We start from the raw sequence: 15910 nt of genomic DNA on the forward strand, positions 1-15910 counted from the left end.
TATATATACATATATATATATATATACATATATATATATATATATATATATATATATATACATATATATATACATATATATATATATACATATATATACATATATATATACATATATATATATATATATATATATATATATATATATATATATATATATATATCCTTCAGAAAATATTCACACCCCTTGACTTTTTCACATTTTGTTGTGTTACAGATTTAATTGAAAATGGATTAAACTTAGGTTTTTTTTGTCACCGACCTCCAAAAAATACCCCACAATGACAAAGTGAAAACATGTTTGGAGAATTTTTTACAAATTAATCAAATATGAAAAGCTGAAATGTCTTGCATCAATAACAGTTCAGCCTCCTGAGTCAATACTTTGTGGAAGCACCTTTGGCAGCGATTACAGCTTAGAATCTTCGTAGGTATGTATGTATCAGCTTTGCACATCTGGATTTGGGGATTTTCTCCCATTCTTCCTTGCAGATTTGCTCAAGCTCTGTCAAGTTTAATTGAGAGTGTTGGTGAACATCAATCTTTAAGTCTTTCCACAGATTCACAATTGGATTCAAGTCTGCGTTTTGGCGGGGCCACTTAAGGACTTTCACGTTCTTGTCCTGAAGCCATTCCAGTGTTGCTTTGGCTGTATGCTTGGGGTCATTGTCCTGTTGGAACATAAATCTTTGCTGCAATCTCAGATCTTTTGGACTCTGAAGCAGGTTCTCCTCAAGGATTTTCCTGTATTAGGCTCCATTCATTGTTCTCTGTATCCTTACAAGTCTCCCAGTCCTTGCCACTGAAAAGCATCCTCTCAGCAATGATGCAAGTCAGCAGTCATGTGCTGCATACTTAATGATGATGATGACCTCACTCTTTCATGATCCTTGATTTGGTGTCTAAAAAGAAAATTGGATCTATAGCAACGTGCTGGGACCCCAGGTTGCAATATACAGTATTAGTGTGGTGGTGTGTACACAGTATTTGTATGTTATATACACGAATGTATGCAACAATGTACAGTATTTGAATGTTGTTTGTACAGATTATGTGAATCTTATGATGAATAAGACATATTGTGTGTGATCAATGCTGGGCTGTTTGTCACACCTGGCCATGCTCAACCTGCAAGCCACATTCAAGCATTGAAACTCAATTAACTTTCTTAAATGCACATCCCCCAAACCTCCTACCTCTCCAAAACAGTCTGTACAACATATAACTCCACTCTATCTTATCCACACTAACCTGGCACGATGAATCATGTAAGTTCAATGATCCAAAGTCATAAGTATTCAGCAAATGGTGACCGGGGAAAATCGCTGTTCCTCTAACACTAGTGCTGCAGGGTGGAGTCGGTTTATATCAGTGATTGTGACTCCAAATAAAATGATACCAAACCAATGGGATAAAGTGTAAGTAAAGAGAAACAGAAGCGGTGTCAGAAATGAAGGTGGACAGATGGCATCAAGAGCCTAACCGGCACGGCAGACTGAAAGCAGAAAAAAAATAAAGAAGCTCAAGATAGCTGTATATGGTGTAGTTTCATCATCGAGGTCATGATTGCTCAGCAGAATGGTTATTCGATTTGAACAATGGAAATAATGATTATTTGATTCAAATTATTGTGAGTGTACATCTCACGCCACTCATATATGCCCTCCTCCTGTGTCTACGTTTCTATGATCATCTTTGTTTAAAAGGCAGATTAGGAAACACAATCTGAGAAATTTGTTATAGCTTGCCCACCAACAAAACGCTGCTGACCGAGAAGCAGGGTCATTGAATTAGATAAGGGACAATGAAAGTTATTGAGACAAACAAAGGATTTGAGGATGAATATTCGAGAAACTCATGAATCGATGCATACTTTCACCATCGTTATTCAAAACACTCCTGGTGATCACCTGGAGTTAACATTTGTGATCAGCCGATCAGTTATTTTTCATCATCAATGATAAAACTACATTGGCTCATCCTCTCAAAGCAGGAGAGGGAAATGAAATGCAGAGGGGTGCACATTCTCCAGCTACTCCCTCCAACCCAAGCATGACAAAGAAAGGCTCAGAAGTTGCTCTTTTATCCCATCCTTTCTGTGCAGGCAAGTCATGGTTGCGATTTGACGATTCTGAAGGATTTAATGAATCTCCCATATCGCATCCTACCACAAGTGTTACTTGACATGTTTTTAGGCTATTTCCAAAGGCTTTCATTGAACTCGAAATGGATTTACTGCTGCTCCCTGGGAATGGCTGGCCTGGATTTGGAATTTTTTAAAAAGCAAAATTTATCAGATTTGCAAAACAACTTTTTCACACTGGCATGAGGAAAAACACAATTTATTGCCCCCGCCCATCAGCTCCATAACTTCTTCCAAAACGATTTCACTTCCAAAAAGTGCTGAGGTTGGATGAGACTGTCTGCGTGCCTTCCCTCTGTCCTTGTCTTCGACTTCATTTGAATGTGAACAAAAGAGTCGAAGTTACAAAAGCACGACAAGCTGCCTTTATAAAGCTCTATCAGAAGTTAGCTGGTCCTCATTTTTTTTGTATACACTGTCGAGGCTCGTGGGAGAGCGAACACACAGAACGCACACCAAGGGGAGCAGGAGACATGAAGGGAGGGGGGGGAGAGGGAAACAAAATACAGTGGGGGAACAGAGACATGAAACCTGTGGAAGGGAGAGGGATGGGGCAGGGTACACAAGGTGCACAAGATGACCACTACAGGGACTTTCAGGAAGGAAAGCAGGGAATTTGAAGGAGGTGGGTTTGGGGTGGATTAGCGGGGTAGACAAGAAAATGGTTTTGGATGGGGGAAGATAAGAGATGGTGGTCAACAGCTGTTTTGAAAACCTGGAGTGAAGAGTGGGATTGAAGAGAGAGTGTGAGTTTGTTCCAAAGGTGGGAAAAAGAGGAATGAAAGAGTGAAGGTGAGCAGTGATTCTTGATTTTGGTAGTTTTACCAGAATGGGGTTGCTGGCGGACCTTGAGCACCCTACGGAAATATGGGCGTGGACATATCTCAGAAAGAGTGAGGGGGGTGATGGGGGATGTGGTCGTAGAGGAGAAGGTAGAAGGAAAGACCACTACCGGCCTGTGTTGAGAGAGTGAAAGACCCAAAGACAGCCTCATCATGGAAGATACCAATGATCCTAAATGCCTTGGTTTCCACAGTGTGAAGCTGAAAAAGGTGAGAGGCGGGAGCACCAGTCCAGAGGGGAGAGCAGTACTCCATCAGGCTGTGGACAAAATATATGTTTTGCTACTTACAACTATGTAAGCGTTTGTTACATCTTACATCAGGCTATGTAAGCGGACAAAAGCTTTGTATATTGTCAAGAGCTCAGGTGCGCCGAGAAAGGGCTTTGCACAATAGAGGATGCCCAGTGGGCGACTGGCTTTGGAGGCCAGGTTGAAAATGTGGCTTTCCCAGGAAAGATCATGGCAGATCGGGAGACCCAGATGCTTGAATGTGTTTGCTTTTCGAACATATTACGATGAAATGATTCCGCCATTTCTTTCCATTTGAGGTAATGAAGCAAGAACAAAATTTCCGACAATAGGTAACAATGAAATCGCAAATTTGTCATAAGACTCACACATGTGGACAAAATGTTTGGATCGAAGGTCGAGTCAGAGAGACGTGTTCAAAATATTTGTTTTGGGATTTCACCAAACGTCAACTAACAATGTTGCTAATTTGGGAAGAATTAATTATTTCTTTAAATTTTCGTTGATGATGAAATGTCATGTGCTTACAATTAATAATTTGACCCGGTGGTACCCTCATGAAAGAATGACAGTGTCAAATTCAAAATGCAATTATTATCTAATCTTACCCCAATAATTGTGAACCAATTACAATTCTGGAGCAATGTAGCCAAATGATTAATCATATGAAGATGATCACCTCATTAATGTGGAAATCTATATCTATAAAAACGAAAAGCACGGTCTGTGAAGCCGTGATTCAGTCCATGAAGCCGTCCATCCGTCTGTGAAGACTATATGCTGAATAATCACGTCCTGTGTGAACATTAGTTGCAAACTACTTGAAAGCCGATAAATTACGTACAATTGGACTGTTACTTTCACAGTGAAGCTGTGTGACTATGTTTATTAATTATGTACTATTTGAACCGCAGTTACAGACTGAACTCACACACATATGTCTATTAATTATGTACAATTGGAATGTACATTTTGATACTTTATGCCTGGTGTTGGCTTAATGGTTCGGGTGGTGGGATTGGGATCTGATGATCCTGAGTTCAAATTCCACTTAGCTGTTGAATTATTACCAGGCGGGGTTGACTGCATATCATCTTTGCGAGGTCGATAAAATGAGTGCCAGCTTTCTAGTATACTGTGTCGGAGTGGCGACCCATCCAGGATTGTGCTCAATAGTCAAGGAGACTGCTTAGGCAGCACCAACGCTCTGCACAGAGTATGGTCCCAATGGATGGATGGATTTTGATGCTTTAGACTGCTGAGACCCCTTCAACCATTGAAGACTCCAAAGACCCTGATGACCCAAAAGACCCAGATGACCAAAAAAATAAAAATTTCCCCACTTTAAATGAAATAAAGTTTAAGACAAAAGGCTGAATTGGATCAATTGTTTGTTTGTCTTTCCTGTGAGCTTCCCTGCTTCCGGTCTTCTTTTTTTTTCTGGCTGCTGATGTAGATCTGCCCAAACTTGTCCGTTTCTTTGGTGGCATGGCAAAGAAAGTTGTTGGGTTTTTCGAAAACTGCAAAAAAGCATTGCCACATTAACTTCCTGTAACAACCATTACACACATGATGGGACCTGATGTGGCAGAAAATGATGGGACTGATTTTCAGGAAAAATGAACCAAAATGCGGAATTACGCCAAATCGAACACTTGTTCATGTTGCAGGTACAGTCAAACGCAGTATTGTTGCAGATCCTGTGCACTATGCACTCCTTTCTTGGTAGCTCTAGGACAAATGGTTTTCTTGGTAGCTCTAGGTCAAATGGTTTTCACTTGTATACAGGTCAGACAAACAAACACACAAACAGACAGGGTGACCAACTCTGTGTTCCCATTCTTCATCCCATAAGAGGTTCCCGTACCAAATTTGGTAGCTATGGCTCAAAAGGTTTGTGCTATGTATGTGTATATACACACACACACAAACACACACACACACACACACACACACACACACACACACACATATACACACACACACACACACACACACACACACACATATATATTGTTGTGGTTACCAAATTCGCAAACCACCATTCAGGTCCCTTAGGAGAGGTATCTCGGTAAGTACATGTGTAGTTAGGCCCAAACCCGTTGTCTAGTGGGAATACATGTCATTTATGCGTGCTGCGACTCTTCAGGATAGCCGTTTTTCTTTTACTATCTTTAATTTGGACCAACCGCCATTGTTACCACCACCAGTCACAACATCAACCACCAACCACAACGCCGCTTCACCACAACCGCCACGACCTTCACGTCACACCTCGCAACCGTCGCATCGCCAGCGTTCTTGCGCCGCCTGTGGGTACCGGTGTTGGACTCGTGCAGGGCGCGCGCCGAACAGCGTGTACAAAATCACGGATTTTGTGCTTCAAAAACGGATCAAAAATGACACACGCCCACTTTTTGCCGTCCAATCGGTGAGCGAGGGGCGAATTGGCCCCGCCCCCAGGGCGTTGGAGGGTGATCGATATATGCAAATTTATGGATCAAAAAGCATTCACGCCCACTTTTTCTCGGGCCAATGGGGAGCGAGGTGAAAGGTCGAAGGGAGGGGGTCAAAGATGAGAGGGCGAAGCCACGGGGCTGATAAAAAGCGACCGTGTTCGTCAGTCCAGAGAGTAGGAGAGTCGAGAGGGAACAGAGAGTAGGAGAGTCGAGAGGGAACAGAGAGTCAAGACTTCGTGGGCGGTGGAGTTGGCAAGAAGGAGCTGGTCGTCGTGTGCGTTGGAGTCGGAACGGAGGGGACGGAGCTGTGGAGAGGCGGCGAGAGCAGACGAGGGGGTGCTCGCGTCGTGCAGGGAGCTGCACCCCAGGGAGGCCGACAGCGCGACCTGGCCGAGGTGGAGACGCTCGTCGCGGGACAATAAAAATCCTCTATACCCCGAGCATCAGCAACCCCCTCCTGTTTCCCCCTGCGCTGAGATAGTGCGACCAAGGGGGCCCCTTTCCCACCCCCTACCAGACACTGCCCGCGAGGCCCGCGGAGTTGAGGCACCATCGCCGCTCCGCGTCTCATCACCAGACAGGTAGGCCCGACCCGGTCTCGGCCTCAGGCCCACCTCATCCTTGAGGGTTCTCTATTCCTTTCCTTGGTTTTGGGTATGTGTTGTCGGCGCCGTCTGGGAAGTAAAATTGTATAAGTGTTGCCGTGTGCTCGGTAGTCGGTATTAGCTCTGCATTGTGTTTTGGCTTTTACATTTGCTTTTTGTGTAAATTGCATTGTGTCTTTTCTGTGTGCATTTGGTGGAATTGTATATGTGTGCTTCCCGTGTGCCGCGAATAAATGTGCTTTGTGTTGAACTGTTCCCCGCTTCGCTTCGTCATTTCTTTCATTGAATCCTCATCTTGCTTCACGTAAAGGGTTGGTAGTGGGCTGAATACGCCCGATAATTAATCGAACCGTCGAGGTCGACGATAACACCGCTCGGTTATTCTGATAGTATGGAACGGGTCGCTTAAGTGGCCCGTGTCCGAAGTCGACCTGCGGCGATTTGCGATCGCCCGGTCTACCCTCCGCGTGGGTACTTAGGTAGGTCGAATTTGGCGAGCAACCCTATCCCACGCGGGGGCTGATTGGCTCGATCGCGGTGAGACCGAAAGGTCCACCCGTGACTGGTTCCCGGCGTTAGTCCGAGAGGGTCACGACTGGATTGTCCGTCCGGTGGGCGACGTGCCGCGATTCGAGTTACGTGGCCGTCAGCACGCCGGCGGGCGCGAATCCGCAACACTGGTGTCAGGAGTGGGATACAAATCCATCGCCCTCCTCGCGGCACTGGTATCGGAGAACAGGAAAACGGGCTCTCCTGTCTCCGGCTAAATTCACGGGAATCGGTCCAGGGGTGAGAGAAGCGACCCCCGATTCCCTCCAAATTACGAGCGAGCGAAATTAACCCTTTAAGAGAAGCAAGATGGCGTCTCAAGGCGAGCGGGAGCCGGGGGTATTAGAAATGTATATGTGTAGTAATGTAGAGTCCATGGTCCAGGATGGAATCCCCGTGCAGGAAATGTTGATTGTGCAGGAACACGGACTCGTCCAACTGAACCCAGAGCCCGAAATGGGTGCGGCAGCGGCCGCGGTGTATGACACCTCCCCCCCCCCTCTCCACCAAAACCCCCCGACCCTTGCCGAAACGGCTCACCCAAGCGCACCCGACATGGCCCAGCTATTCACCATGCTGGCAAAGATGAATGCGGAAATGATCGAAAAGATGAATGCGAACATGAACAAGCAAATGGACGAAGTAAAAACGAAGATGGATGCGAATACACAAAAATTGGATGCGAATACACAAAAATTGGATGCGAATACACAACAAATGAACGGAATGGAAGCAAACATGAGGGAAGAAATAAAAGAGCTACGGGGTGAGACGCAGAACATGGGCCGATGCCTGCAGGCGGGCATGAAGGCCGTGACCAGGGAGCTGGGAATGGCGACTCCACGTGTGGGAACGAACGAGCTGGAAGGGGGTGCAACGGCTGACAGGCCCGCGGTGGAGGCGGGTAAGGAAAAAGTAATTCGGGAGACAAGAGACGAGGTGAAAGTAATTGCGAGGGAGAGAAAAGAACAATTAATACGGAAAGCAAGGATGAGGTACGCGGAGATCGTGAAAGAGCAAGGAGTGAAAAACAGGGAAGGACGGGAGCGACTTAAAGACAAAGCAAGGTTGACCTACATAAAGATAAGGGAAAGACGCCAGAAAGAAGCAGAGACCAATAAACACGGTGAGGACGGGGTAAGTGACGCACACACACACACGGAGGTAGTGGAGGACAATGGGGGTGAGCTCGCGGAGCGTGTGGGGACCCAGTGCGAGCACCTGGATGGCCTCCTCCAGGAACGAGGGGAGGGAGTATGCCCCCTTGAGGCGAGTCACGACCAGGTGAGTTCGGTCGTGTTTTGCGAGGTTGAGGGGACGAGTGCTGTGGACGGGTGCACGGAGAGCTTGGGGGGAATAGAGGCCCCGGAGACCTTTGTGGGGACACGAATCCCCAGTGTGGTTGTCCCTGTGTGTGTGGTGCAAGGTGTGAGTGCGTCCCCGTGTGTGGAAGCGACCCCGTGTGTGAGTGGTGTGGTGGCGATGGAGCCAGAGTACGTGCTTCCCAGCACGCCGTGCGTGGGTGAGGCACCGTGTGTGAGTGAGGCCGTGGGTGTGAGTGAAACGGCCTGTATGAGTGAGGCACCGTGTGTGGAAGAGGCCGTGTGTGTGAGTGAAACGGCCAGTGTGGATGAGGCACAGCGGTTGAGTGCCCCCGCGTGTGTGGATGAGGCACGGAGTGCGAGTGAGGCACCGCGGGTGAGTGGCCCCGCACGCGTGAGTGAACGGCCGTGTGCAAGGTCGCTGTGTGCAAGGGAGACCGTGTGTGTGAGAGAGCGGTATGTGAGGGAGATGTCGGTTGGCATGCGGGAGCACGCAGCCGCGTCTCCCGGTGTGAATGTGATGGAGTGGACTGTGTGCGTCGTAACACGCAGGTGTGCGTGGGTCGAATGGAGACGGAGACGGCGACATGTGATGAAAGAAAGCCGAGCAGCGGCTGTAGTTGTTTCGGGGACCGTGCCGGGTTCACCCAGCAGTGAGCACGCGGTTCGTGCTGTGCAACGCACGAGACCGCCACGTGCTCGCTTGCGAGAGTGAAGTCCCGGTCCGGAAACGCACGCGGTGGATTTGCCGATCCCGCGGACGGACAAAGTTTAGGCAGGATTACGGATTTGGACCGGACGGGTTCTCCACGCGATCGTGTGTGTTAAGATCCAACGGGCAAAGCACATGTGTTCGCGTGGGGAACCCCTCGAGACGTGGGGCTTGTGTTTTTTTATGCGCACGGTGACGTCATGGCTGCACGTGTGGTTGGAATCCGGCAGGAGGGGTATCTCTGCCGGATGGTACCGTCCAAGGAGGACGAGGAACACGTGCAGCTGCATGACGTCACGGGCAGGTGCAAAGTGCGCGAGCTCTGAGTTGCCGCGCAGGTGCTGCGCATGAAAAAAAAAAACAGCAAGCCTCACTTTCGGGTGCACAGGATTCCTGGGCAAGGGGTGGAAGACCCCCTTGGCCTAGGGCACAGGATGGAAACTAGTTAGGGGGAAGGGTTAGCTTAGTTAGACCGACTTCATGGGGCAGGGGTAAGTCCTCATGGAGTCCGTGGAATGGATTAGGTAGAGGGATTTAGTGAGCTTTAGGTTGGGAAATAAAATGGAAATGATTAATGGGATTATTTGAGGACATGGACAGACTAGTGAATGTGTAGAGGGGACGTAGTTTAGCTACGTAGTGTTAAAAGGAACGTGCTGTAGTTTAAGGGACGACGTGGGAGCACGAGTTAGTTAGGGGATGTAGTTAGAAGGATGGCAGAGTTCAGCGGTGAGTGTGTTGAAGAGTTGGTGAGTGAAGTGGAAGCATGTGCTTGGTGAGTGAGTGAGGCCAGCGGGTCTGTGTGTATGGAGTGAATGGGGAATGCATGGTGCGATGAGTGATTGGGGGGAGGAGTGACTCCCGCCCAAGGGCCCCCGGGGTCAGAGTAAAGTGAGTTAGCTGGGTTAGTCAAATTGAAAAATGGAGGTCGTTTTGCTGTCGGTGGGAAGGTAGGCTCGAAACCCATTTGGAGGGGTGCAGGAGCCCTGTTGACGGGCTTGGGAGCGTGGCTGCGAAAGGTGAGTATCGCTGAGTGGGTACCCCGGGCACCAGGCTAGTCGGCCGCGGTAGGCCATGGGCCCATGGGAGGCCGGGATAGCGTAGTGGGCACGGGTGCGCCTGCTTGGTGCGGGGGCCCGGGGTGCCATTAGCCGCGTGGGCAGTGTTGTGGGCACGGGTGACCCTCGGAAAGGGGCCCGGGAGGCCGGCCTGCCACGTGTGCGTTTCAGGGGAGGTGCCATGGGGGGCACTCCCCGGTGTTAGGGAGCTGGTAGGCTCGGAGGCAGTGTAGTGCCCGGGGGTGCCATAGCGGGAGATTCGGCAGAGGGTCGTGCCTGCCAAAGGGAGCCACGTGTCCCAGCCAGGAGACCGTGTGAGGGCACGGAGAGAAAATTGGGGGGCGAGGCCCGAAATTGTAAGGACACCAACACAGGCGACGGGAATCTGGGTTGTTAGAACCAATAGTTTAAGCGAGAGGCGCTTGTTGAAAGCCCCGGGGTAGTTTAACAGTTAAATGGTTAGGGTAGATTAGGAGATGTACCCCTCCGCACCATCCATCCCCTCGCTGTCGTTGTGGGCCGCTGGACCCACTTTGGTTATAGATCGCCGAACTCTGGGGAGGCCATTCTGAGGCTTCGTTGGGCCTCGACACAGGACGTTAGCTCTCCCTTATTCCCCTCCGGGAAGGGAACGTAGGGGTTGGGAGTAGGCTAGGTGACAGGATAGGTTAGCCGAACAAGGACGATAAAGGGGGTTAGGGGACGATTTATAGTGGGGAAGTAAAAATAAAAACAACAAAAAAATAAGTTGGGGCTAAATTGGTTTTTCACAAATTAAGGGAGTGGGTATGTACAGTGACAGGCAAAGGCGATAGGTTGGGAGGGAGACAGGTAGGTAGGTCCGAGCCCGCCTTCCAAGTGGCCAGCACCACCGCACTCCCTCCACCAACCTCCACTGAACGGCAAAGGCTGGCCAGCTTCATCTGCTGGCTGTGTTGCTGCAAGGCAGAGGCCGGCCAACTTCATCGGCAGCTGTTGTTGTGCTGCAAGGCCTGTGCCGGCCCACTTCATCTGCCGGCTGGCTGTTTTTCTTCAAGGCCTGTGCCGGCCAGTTCATCTGCCGGCTGTGTTTGCCTGCAGCGGCCTTCTTCTGCGGGCTGTGTTTGCCTGCTACCTTTGCCATGCCATGCCCACTGCCCCTGTTCACCAGCCCCGTTCAATTTTTGCTTTGCCCCCCCTGTTCATTTCCATGTGCGCCAGGATCAAGGCAACAGTTTGCAAGCTGCAAGAACTGCCCTGTTGGCAGCTACAACACGGGCCTGCAGTGGCGGCCCGTGCACCGTGTTTGTGTCCATCCATCCATCCGTTGTGCTCATTGCGTGTGCCACTTGAGCTGGCACGAAGACTGCGTTGTGCAGCCCATGCACCGTTGTGGTTCACTGCGTTCAGTTCAAAAGGGAAGGCCTTGGACTGCATGTGAGCAGCCAGCCACGTTCCCTGTCACCTGCATTGTTTTGAGCCAGAGACTGCATGTGGGCAGCCTGGCTCCCTGCTAACTGCTTTTCTTTTGCAGAGTTCATTGATCCTGGGCCATGGTTTAGTGTAAAATTTGTAAGTTAAGGTTAAGATGTACTGTAAATATGAGTGCGCCCCCGGCATGTCTGTCTAGCGCCGGCAATTTTATTTAAGTCGTCCGTGTGAGTGAGTTTGTTTAGGTAGTTACGCAGCCCTCAGGTTATTTATTTTGGGGACACGAATACCATGAATGTCGCACTCAGGGATCCGTAGGTAAAATGTACTAGGGGAAAACTACACATGATGGCACACGAAAATTTGACGACTCGGGACGAGTCTGTAAAAAGGGGAGGGGGTAGTGTTGTGGTTACCAAATTCGCAAACCACCATTCAGGTCCCTTAGGAGAGGTATCTCGGTAAGTACATGTGTAGTTAGGCCCAAACCCGTTGTCTAGTGGGAATACATGTCATTTATGCGTGCTGCGACTCTTCAGGATAGCCGTTTTTCTTTTACTATCTTTAATTTGGACCAACCGCCATTGTTACCACCACCAGTCACAACATCAACCACAAACCACAACGCCGCTTCACCACAACCGCCACGACCTTCACGTCACACCTCGCAACCGTCGCATCGCCACCGTTCTTGCGCCGCCTGTGGGTACCGGTGTTGGACTCGTGCAGGGCGCGCGCCGAACAGCGTGTACAAAATCACGGATTTTGTGCTTCAAAAACGGATCAAAAACGACACGCCCACTTTTTGCCGTCCAATCGGTGAGCGAGGGGCGAATTGGCCCCGCCCCCAGGGCGTTGGAGGGCGATCGATATATGCAAATTTATGGATCAAAAAGCATTCACGCCCACTTTTTCTCGGGCCAATGGGGAGCGAGGTGAAAGGTCGAAGGGAGGGGGTCAAAGATGAGAGGGCGAAGCCACGGGGCTGATAAAAAGCGACCGTGTTCGTCAGTCCAGAGAGTAGGAGAGTCGAGAGGGAACAGAGAGTAGGAGAGTCGAGAGGGAACAGAGAGTCAAGACTTCGCGGGCGGTGGAGTTGGCAAGAAGGAGCTGGTCGTCGTGTGCGTTGGAGTCGGAACGGAGGGGACGGAGCTGTGGAGAGGCGGCGAGGGCAGACGAGGGGGTGCTCGCGTCGTGCAGGGAGCTGCACCCCAGGGAGGCCGACAGCGCGACCTGGCCGAGGTGGAGACGCTCGTCGCGGGACAATAAAAATCCTCTATACCCCGAGCATCAGCAACCCCCTCCTGTTTCCCCCTGCGCTGAGATAGTGCGACCAAGGGGGCCCCTTTCCCACCCCCTACCAGACACTGCCCGCGAGGCCCGCGGAGTTGAGGCACCATCGCCGCTCCGCGTCTCATCACCAGACGGGTAGGCCCGACCCGGTCTCGGCCTCAGGCCCGCCTCATCCTTGAGGGTTCTCTATTCCTTTCCTTGGTTTTGGGTATGTGTTGTCGGCGCCGTCTGTGAAGTAAAATTGTATAAGTGTTGCCGTGTGCTCGGTAGTCGGTATTAGCTCTGCATTGTGTTTTCGCTTTTACATTTGCTTTTTGTGTAAATTGCATTGTGTCTTTTCTGTGTGCATTTGGTGGAATTGTATATGTGTGCTTCCCGTGTGCCGCGAATAAATGTGCTTTGTGTTGAACTGTTCCCCGCTTCGCTTCGTCATTTCTTTCATTGAATCCTCATCTTGCTTCACGTAAAGGGTTGGTAGTGGGCTGAATACGCCCGATAATTAATCGAACCGTCGAGGTCGACGATAACACCGCTCGGTTATTCTGATAGTACGGAACGGGTCGCTTAAGTGGCCCGTGTCCGAAGTCGACCTGCGGCGAGGTGCGATCGCCCGGTCTACCCTCCGCGTGGGTACTTAGGTAGGTCGAATTTGGCGAGCAACCCTATCCCACGCGGGGGCTGATTGGCTCGATCGCGGTGAGACCGAAAGGTCCACCCGTGACTGGTTCCCGGCGTTAGTCCGAGAGGGTCACGACTGGATTGTCCGTCCGGTGGGCGACGTGCCGCGATTCGAGTTACGTGGCCGTCAGCACGCCGGCGGGCGCGAATCCGCAACAATATATATATATATATATATATATATATATATATATATATATATATATATATATATATATATATATATATATATATATATATATATATATATGTATGTATGTATGTATACACTCGTATATAAAAGCGAAATGTTTGTTAGTATCAAAATTGAAGATTTTTCAAGAATATTGGTTCGTCGATTTTGTGATTTTGTTATTCTGTTTGTCTGTTTGTCTATTTGTCTGTTTGTCTGTTTATCGCCTACAAGTCACAATTTTAAACCGATCGTCACGAAACTTCACCATTGTTTTTGAGGTCAAAAGGTCAACATAGGCCAAAGGTCAACAACTTAGGTGACATTTCTAAAATCCTCAATTTTCACGCGATTGACTTCAGATTTGAAGAGGATTTATATTTCGTGTCACTGAATTCAACAAGCAAATTATTTTTGAGGTCAACATGGACCAAAAGGTCAACATAGTCAGAAGGTCAACAACTAAGGAGGTATTTATAAAATCTTCAATTTTCATCTCATTGATGAAGTTTGAAGAGGATTTTCATATCAGGTCACTGAATTAAACCATCAATTATTTTTGATAGGTCAACATAGGCCAAAAGGACAACATGGGCCGACTTTCTAAAATTGTCAAATTTCATCTGATTGATTTAAAATTTGAAGAGGAGTTGCATATTTGGTAACTGAATTAAACCAGCTAATTATATTTGCAGTCAACAAAGTCGGTCAACAACTGCGGTGATATTTGTAAAATCCTCAATTTTCATCCGATTGACTTGAAATTTGAAGAGGATATATATTTCAGGTCACTGAATTCAACCACCAATTATTTTGTCGGTCCACATCGGTCAAAAGGTCAACACAGGCCAAATTCTAAAATTGACAATTTTCATCCGATTCACTTGAAATTTGAAGAGGAGTTGCCTATTTGGTCATTGAATTCAACCACCAATTATTTTTGATGTCAAATTTGTTTTATGAATTTTGCAAGTATCGTGCTCCGCATGACATCTTATTTGTTTGTCTGTTTGTGACCCTACTCCTCTGAGCTCATCAGGTTAATCAGCACTAAACTTTCTAGGATCACATCATTTACCACAGTGCACCAAAATATGGGTTTTAAACAGTTGTTTTCTCACAATTAATAAATTATAAACACCTGAGCTCCCACCTGCTGTCATCTCAGCATGGGTAGATCCATATATACAATCTATCTATTTATCTATCTATCTATCTATCTATCTATCTATCTATCTATCTATCTATCTATCTATAATTCCAGCAGTGTGTGTGTGTGTGTGTGTGTGTGTGTGTGTGTATGTGTGTGTGTGTGTGTGTGTGTGTGTGTGTGTGTGTGTGTGTGTGTGTGTGTGTGTGTGTGTGTGTGTGTGTGTGTGTGTGTGTGTGTGTGTGTGTGTGTGTGTGTGTGTGTGTGTCAGTGACCACTATTTCTCCACAACCACTGGTCCGATTTAATTGACACTTCCCAGGTATATTGCTGGGGACCTGAGTATGTGCCTTTTCAAGGTTTGATATTAATCGAACAAGTGCTTCTCAAGTTATGGCCATTTATTTACCAACCAATGACAGGACACGTTGCTGCGTGGGCTTGGCCGATGGGGAAGAGATCCTCATCCACGTTGCCCATTACGGGTTACAACGTACGGACTTCCGGATAGTGATTACTGACTGTATTCTAATAATTTCTCGATTTCTTATGTGCATTTATAGATAAACACAATGCCCCAATCCAGTCGTCATTTACTTTTACGTCGTTGAAAGTTTTTTTTTTTTTGTATGGCCACGCACGTACATCCACACAAGAGTGAAGGAACGTCCTGTGTGGTTGTTGAGGGAGGTAAACTTGAGTTTAATTTGGATTTTAATTAACTCTGTGTGTGTAAGTATCACATCAGTTGTTACTTCAATGCAAGCGATAATTCGTGGAATGCATGTGAACATTCCATACGGGCACGCACTACTTCTGAATTGTGATTACTAACTGTATTCTAATAATTTCTCAATTTCTTATGCACATTCATAGATAAACACAATTGGCGTAGTGGTTAGGGTAGCGGCTTGGGATCCAAAAGGTCCTGAGTTCAATCCCCGTTGGCCGCTTCAATTAATACACACCAGGAGGTTGACTCAGCCTGTCATCCCTCCGAGGTCGGCGAAGTGAGTACCAGTGTACTGGGCCCGGTGTATGCCCCGGTTAAAATAGGTGTACCATATCCCTGTGTCGTAAGAGGTGACCAGGGTTGCGTCAGGAAGGGCATCTGGCGTAAAACCTATGCCAAATCACTATGCGGATCATACGGATGATCCGCTGTGGCGACTCCTAACGGGAGCAGCTGAAAGAAGAAGATTTATAGATTTACACAATGCCCCAATCCAGTCGTCTTTTACGAGAGCGAAGGAATGGACTGTCTGGT

This window comes from Eptatretus burgeri, chromosome 8, assembly GCF_056783735.1.
Source record: "Eptatretus burgeri isolate ZD-2024b chromosome 8, Ebu_testis_v1, whole genome shotgun sequence".
Classification (NCBI taxonomy): domain Eukaryota; kingdom Metazoa; phylum Chordata; class Myxini; order Myxiniformes; family Myxinidae; genus Eptatretus; species Eptatretus burgeri.